Genomic DNA, 8,314 nt, shown 5'->3' on the forward strand with positions numbered 1-8,314 from the left:
CATCAAGACGTAAGAGAGCCAGATTTGGCAATAATAAAGCTAACAACAACTCACGTGTATAATGCAAAAAGCACAAATCATATTATCGGAATAGGGAGGTATATATTATATTAAAATACATATATAGGTATATTGCATATACTTACCGATATACGTAGGTATAGGTATACATATACACCTTGTTGAGGAATTTTAAATAATCATGTTGAAGAAAAAAATACAAAAAAAAAAACACTAGTTGGGGGGGGACACTTGATTATATTATAATGATACGATGATAATAATGACGCGTCGTTTGAGCGATGCGCGAAAAAAGTTGTATACCGACCTAGACTCTAGAGGTAAACGATACTTATACATACATACATACATCCATATATAAGTAAAACATAACGCTTCGAAGTTGCGGGGATCGCTTTAAATTAGTTTTGACAAATGCTTGTACGTAGTGGCAGTGTTTTAACGACGCGTCATTCGTCTTTAAATATATTTATGGAAGAGGCATAGCCGGTTCGTACGATTATAATTTATATTAATTAACTAATTATTATTAATGAAGCAAAGTGAAGTAACGTAAAGTAAAAAAAAAAAAAAAAAAAAAAAAAAAAAAAAAAAAAAAAAAAAAAAAACCAACAAAAATTGAGTAAAAATATATTATTATAATTAATAACAATAGACGCAGCTCCATTTATTACACGGGAGCCGTTGATTAGGTATCGCCGAACGCAAGGCGTGACGTAACGTAACGTGACGCAACTTAACGTATGTGACGTTGTCAGTTTATGTGGCGGCGGGAGCTTAGAGGTAAAAAATAGAAGATTAGTACGGTACATAGAACGCTTGAAACGTATATTTAATAAAATATAACATATAATATAATAATATTATAACTTTTTATAAATATATTTTTCCGTCGGAGTCTAGCCTAGGTAGGAATGTATATGCAGTTGTATATATACATATATGTATATATTATACATACACACACCCGCATGTATATGTATGCATATATTCATTTATATACCTGACGTATATATATATATATGTGTATGGCATACATATAAACGTATATCGTAACATACATTTTATTTATCCGATCTTATATTATATTATTATTATTATTAACAAGATATGTAGGAGTTAATAATTCATCACCTTAGGCGTCGTAGCTTTACAGGTTCTTAGTAGAGGGTCGTATGGGTAAAAGAAATGGCGTGAAAATGAAATCTAGTACCTACTAAGTAGATAATAATGAATATGAAAACGATAAATTAAAATAACAATAGTGATATGTAACGATTGAAGTACACTAACAGGCATCGTATACTCAAAGCATTCGGTAAAATTATTCACGCGAGTGGAGAGACTTTTCCCCGTGTAAACACACATAAATCCAATTCACGCATACGTATTAAACTTGTATAATATTACTTACATTCATTAAGTATGTATCAATAATTTGCCCGAGATTGTCGAACGGTATCTATAATTATTAAAATTAAATTTATACCTATATACTTATATTATACCTTAAACACATACCTTCACATATATACATATAAATGTAGTTTGAAAATTCGTTAATTGGTGAATAGTCGCCGTTGTCGAAGCTACGGGTACATATTTTAGAATTTTCTAGGCAGTTAGCGCGTAGGTACTATACATAGCTATCATATATGAAAATTTCAACATATATATACAATATATACATACACGCATATATGTACATATACATTATATATATATGTAGGTACCCGAGGTATCGTAGATGCGTAGATTTGAAAGAAGAAATTGAAAACATGGAAAAACGAGAAAAGAGATGAAAAAAAAAACAAGAACAATTTCAAAATTCAACGCTTACCTCGCTCCAACATTTCGATTGGATCCAGGTCACTCTAGTTTATTGCAGTACGAATTAATTACCCAGCGACAACGCGTCTTTTCGTATGATAAAAAATACATCGCATATATAATTCATCATGCGCCGTCCTCCCCACCCCGCGTTTAGATTTTATCGTTAGCGAAAAGGTAGACACATATTTAAAACGCATACACGAGACAGTAAATAGACTGCGGGAACTTCGGCAAAGCTTATTTTGTTTTACTGTGTTTTATTTTTATTTTCATTTCGTGGAGTATCGGTTTCTTTTTTTTTTTTATCATCTTTTCATTCCCTCTAAATCCTGACCATGGTAAAGAGAACTTCTTTCGCGTGTCTAATTCCATGTATATATAAATAGTATAATGCGAAAATTTTAACTCGCACTCCTTGTCAATTTGGGACACAATAAATAAAATGGGAGGTATTTTTGACGGTCGGTCGGGCTATTTCTCTCTCTCTATCTCTGTATCTCTCTTCTCTCTCTCTCTCTCTCTTCTCTCTCTCTCTTTCTTTCCACTCTGTTCTTTCTCTTCTCTCACTTTTGACGGAAGCGCAGATCAGCCGGAATTCCTTGACATGTAAAAATAGATGAATAATAATCAGTTAATTAAACAATTAATTATTAATCCTTAACGATAACACTCAAGATATTAATAATACGATAACGATAAAAAAGAATTATAACGTCACGAACAAAATAGTGTATGGTGTAATGATAATTAGTGAAACGATATTAAGCGAAGATTTAAAAAAGAATTATATAGCATATATTTCTGACGACGATAAAATAAAGAATAGTAATAATCAAGAGCATGAACCCGTATATATATATATATACGTATAAATATATTAGCTTCTTCCTAATACAGTGCCGTTTACGCTATTTTTTACTGCAAAATAATAGATTAGGCTTATAACGTAGTACTTCTGGCCCAGCATAACGTTGCGTTCGCACAACACGGTGGCGCCAGGCAAGTTGGTCAGCCCTTTAATTTCAGAATAACAATCTGGAATGTAATTCTGGCTGCTGCTTAAATGCCCTGACAAATATTCCCGATAGTTTGGTTTTTTTTTTTCTCTACTCTGAACATAACATAATGTTAGTTTTGTCAGTCGTAGGTTATACATTGGATTGAAAGAAAAGAGGATAAAGAATGTAGTTAAATTATTGTCAGCTCGCAAGAATATGAAACGTTATCGAATTTCTTTTATTGTTGGTTAGTTTCGTTTTGATAGATATTTTCTGATTTCGTTGAAAAAGACGCATCGCATCGTCATGGTCATATATAAATATTGCGCTTTATGCAGCGGCAACTCAGCATAAAAGGTTAATGAAATAATAATAATAATAATAACAACAACAACAACAACAATAATAATAATAATATAAATAGTAATGTGTAATTAAAAATCTTATATTATTAACACACATACATATTATCGATAATTACGTAAGATAAAACAGCTATACACTATTTATAACGTATATAAGCGTGAGAAAACAGAGAGAAATGGAGCGTGAGCATAGAAGGGGGACAAATCCAGAGAAAGAGAGTGAGCTAGAGGTAGAATAGACGTGCATGGTGTGTAGGCTCTAGGCTGACAATGAGGTAGAGATGCGGCGTCTGATGATGAAGAAAAAATGAAAATAAAAAAAATTTAGCAAAAGTAAAAAATGACAGAAAAGAAAAAAAATACGACAACAAAACGAACGTTATAATATGTACATCAAAAATGATAAAAGTACACAGTATAAATATCATGAGGCGATATGAAGAGTCGAATTTGAAATACAAAAAACAGAATGTACAGTAGCGCAGGCTGATAGTAGTGAAGGCATGCTGCGAACAGGGCGCAGTTTTATTATTGATATATTCATAGTAATAGCAGTATGTCATATTATACATATTGAACAAACAATTATCTACACATAAGGAGAGGGGCAGAAGGGTGGAAATGACTATTACCTTCCCCATTCGTCATACTTTACCTTATTCTTTTCTCTTTCTTTTCATCTCTTTTTTCCCCCTTAATTCTTTCTCTTTATTCTCTCTCTCTCTCTCACTCTCTCTCTCTCTCTGTTCTATAAAATTCTCTCATTTCCATTTTGTTGAAAACTGCATCGCAACGCACGAATACATGAAAAAATAAAAGAAAAATATATGTATATAATCAAACACAATATCAGGATGAATTATTAAAAACTATATCGTTAATCCCGCGCTCTGAGGCATTAACGAAGAATGGAAATTTCTTAAAGATTTGTCATCGCGCGCGGACGCGTAACAACGACGGTGATGATAATAATTCGTTTCTATTCTTCCAGTCCTCCTCCTCCCTGTCTCCCGCATCGTCCCCGAAAAAATTGGCGAAGCAGAATTCCACATTCGTTCGTTATATTCCGTGACACGCTTAATAATTTTTCTTTCGCTTTCTTAAAAGGTGCTCGTTTCGATCCGAATCTTCGGTGTTTATATTATAGGGAGGTGAAAAAGTATGGAGAAAGGGTTGGGAGGGTTTGGGGTAGGGGGAGGAGGTGTGGTATGAGGTGGTAAACACGAGGAAGAGAACAGTTTTTTGAAAAAAAGTTGAAAAAAACGTCACACTTATAGCCAGCAGACTGCTGTTCATAGTGCCCTGTTATAGGGGGTTCCCCGGGCGGAAGGGCGAAGACGCGTCTCCTGCAGCGATTCGTTTCTAAACGTAATTTTCATTCATCGATCAGGTGCCTGTTTTACGCGACACTTAATTCGTAAGATTGTAATATTTTCAAATGCAGGCGGGAAATCGGGATGACCTTCTCACTTCATCATTATTATATTACAACAACATTGGAATATAGGAATATAGGTAGGTGACGATGTATAATAGGTACATTCCTATCGCAAGTTGATTAACCAGGCACCTTCTAAAGATTTGAAAGCTGTTTTCGCCCTCCGTCCACCGGACCCTAATCTATTTTTCAGAATACGCTATTTGTGATTAATACAATATATCTATATACATATATTAATATACACATACGTACACATTATATGTATATAGATATATATGAATAATATTTAAACAAATAATTAATAATAATAATAAAAATGAATATAAAACCACAAAAATACCTAGTACTGTATTGTTTATTATGAACATTATTCTATTGATTATTATTTATCACGTTAATAATATTAATAATAATAATAATGACAGTAATAATAATAATACTTATAGTAACATAAATAATAATAATTACCGCATTGAATACCATCATTATATATATATATATAAAATATATTATATATATATATATATATATATATATTTAGTATTATTAGAGAGTGAGGCTGCTACAATTACAATAATAATGAATTCCGTACGTTATGTACATTAGTAATGATTCATTTGACATCATATACATATTATGTGTATATATATGTATATATTACATATATATATATATATATATATATATATTATATACATATACATATATATATATGCATGAAATATACCGTCGTACAGCTGCGTTACCATGTCAATTTATTTTATTCAGTACACCTATATATATTATACTTATATATAATATAAATATAATAGGTATAATAAAACGTCGAACCGACTGCGTATAACTTATACATGTAATAGCGAAGCCTCTAACTCAAGAATTTTACATGTATTTTTCTTTCACAATTCCTTGCTAATTATCCTTGGAACGTTATTTATTGTAAAGTTATCACAGTTACTTTTTCCATGACAATTGGTTCTTGTTTGTTTTTTTTTTTTTTCTTTTTTCTTCTATCTTCATAAAACAAATTGTACTAATACGTTGTTTTGTATATCATAGTAGGCATATAGATTGTACCATGAAATTATTAAGTAAAAATAAATTTGATTAGGTAATACTTAACTATTATATGTCGTCAACCTACGACGTCAAATCCGTCCGATCTGCATCCTGGATCACCCTTCACGGAACGCACAGGGACTACAGGAGAAAGATTTTCATACACGATATATGTACAAGGTATATTTCATCGCCCACGAAGATGTGAGAGAAAAAAAACTGAAACACTGCCAAATCTCACAATCAGGTACACGGATGCAATTTTATTATCCCCGCATACCAACCCTTGACAATCGATAATATTCGCGGTGCGCCTAACGCCAGGCAATTCGATTTACAATACCTGTTGGTGGCTAGAAATTTTTCACTAGCTGCAACAGGTGATGCGTGGTTGGTTGCCGTCGTTCAGGCGCAGTTCTGCATTTTTTTTTTTTCTTCAACGTTTATATGCGTGTACTTACATAATGCATTGTTGTTAAATTTTATAGACATCTTACAACTGCTTGTTGGCTCGTTCGCCACGGCGATGAGAATCAACGTCGTGTTCGACGGAATTATCATAACCGACCGCGAATCAATTGAGTGTGAAAACTTTTTCACCGACCGCTGACTTCGCTTTCGCGTCAGCGAAATCTTCGATGGTCCATTTTTTTTTTTTATCGACTCAGTCCGTGGCAAGGTTACTGCTTTTTCCAACTTAGGTATTCCTGTTCGAAATTTTCATTCCTTTCCCGCGGTTCAGATTAACAATAGTATATAGCGAAATTTCACAGCGAACTGTACAGATCTAACTCCAACTATGTACTTCAGTCATTTTAGATATTGTATATATTTTTAGCTTTTAATTCATTCGATCAATAATTGAAGAAGGTTGTTGTCTTTCTCAGATTCCACCCCATGATCCGTATATGGAGAAAATACGACCTACACAGGAGCATGAATTCATCCAGTTTGTTCATTACCAGCATAAATCACCATCGGGTAATTCGCCCCCGTTCTCTCGACCCAGAGTTACAGGAAGCTTACAAGGTAATTGAGGTAATCTTCCAGGCAATCCACTCGCCCCAACAATGAGGCAATTTGTTTCAGAGGAAGAGTGCGCCAGGCGGTGGGTTGAAGTATACACATGTACACCTGCATGAAAAGGCCTCGCTTGAACGTAACACGTTATATTTAATCGTATAACAGTGATGAATCGATGCAGGCTGAGAAGCTTTGAGGCGCCGAGCTGTTTTTCGCTCCGCATAATTGAGAGAAAAGCTGCCGAGTACAAAAAGCAGTTCGTATAAAGAATACGAAGCGACGTATCGCAGCTGCTAACCCTGAAATTCCGGACGCGTCATTCTTTACTGCGGTGAATTGCAAATCGGTCCTGAATCACCGTGCGACGATGAAAAAGAAAGAAAGAAAAAAAGAAAAATCAAACCACCGTCCATTCCGCTTTCGGCTGTAAAAATCGGCAAGGCCGTCAGGGACACGTCCAGGAACACGCAGTTTTTTTTTACGACGGAAATTTACCGCCGTCGAAAATCTGCCGCGTAGCATCGAGGCCGTGAGATGGCAAAGTCGAAATTAGGGTGGAGAGCGTTCTGGAACCCGGAGTCGCAGGACGTACACCGAAACTTGCGGGAATTTTTCACCAACGGTTTTGCCTCCACTGCGCCGATCGTAAGTTCCCTCTATGTATCCTGTATATCCTTGTACAACTGATAGTACGATCGTGTTTCCGTTCTGTACGTGTACGCGATATTTTACATACACAGGGATGGATATTTATTTCTTTTACCTCGAGTAACGCGCGGCTCAAACCCGTCGGGTATACTTATACCGCAGGCAACTTGTAACATATGCAACGGGTCGATATGTAGGTACATACCTGTGCCCACGACGCGTGAGTTAGATTGTGAAAGCTGGCGTGTCCTGAACACGTTTTTTATTGTTTTTATTTCATTTTATTCCGGTCATTTTTTTTTTTTTTTCCATCGTTAAAAAGCTACACACCTTTTGACTCAAAGCCTGCTTTTGAACGCCTTTTCTAATACACACAGAGCCCTTATTTTCAATTCAAACAATGTGAAGCATTGGTAATGTTTTTTCTTTCCCCCCTCACAGTTGTATTGCAGGTTCGAAAATTGGACAAGGATGCGGGATCGTGATACGAGGGGTTGAAGTTTTGCGACGGAAATTAAACGCGACGATAGCAACATCGCCTGAGGATACCTCGGATCGTCACGAATCCTTTGGGATAAAGGAGGAGGGTGCAGACGAGGCGAGGATCCTTTTTCGGGGGCTGCGCCAGCAGCCCGAGGGCTTACATGCGGGTTCAGATACGACGGAGACGAGGCTTTCGCACCGCCGGATGAAACCACGACGCGTGAGGGACGCGTGAATCTTCTCGGAATCCAAACCCAGCCTCCGGTAGATCGTGCGGCAGATATAGTTTTTGACGGAGAAGAGAAATCTGTGCGGAGAGAGAAGTGCGTGGGCAGGAAATCCGTGCTTTCGAACGATGCCTGCGGATGCGGATCATCCCCCAACGATTTGCTGCGGGCTTGGATTCCACCTGTGGCAGCTAGGGTGGAATTCCCGCTGCGGAA

General features: G+C 35.8%; 1 long non-coding RNA gene across 1 annotated transcript; it reads left to right on the forward strand.

Moving 5' to 3' along the window:
• The first annotated feature begins 601 nt into the window (after nucleotides 1-601).
• On the forward strand, nucleotides 602-7,943 carry LOC124295341. The gene is made up of 4 exons (XR_006905259.1): nucleotides 602-5,964; nucleotides 6,605-6,746; nucleotides 6,807-7,385; nucleotides 7,830-7,943. It is a non-coding gene; the product is annotated as an uncharacterized LOC124295341 (long non-coding RNA).
• Nucleotides 7,944-8,314: the final 371 nt, after the last annotated feature.

Source organism: Neodiprion lecontei, chromosome 7 (assembly GCF_021901455.1).
Source record: "Neodiprion lecontei isolate iyNeoLeco1 chromosome 7, iyNeoLeco1.1, whole genome shotgun sequence".
Classification (NCBI taxonomy): domain Eukaryota; kingdom Metazoa; phylum Arthropoda; class Insecta; order Hymenoptera; family Diprionidae; genus Neodiprion; species Neodiprion lecontei.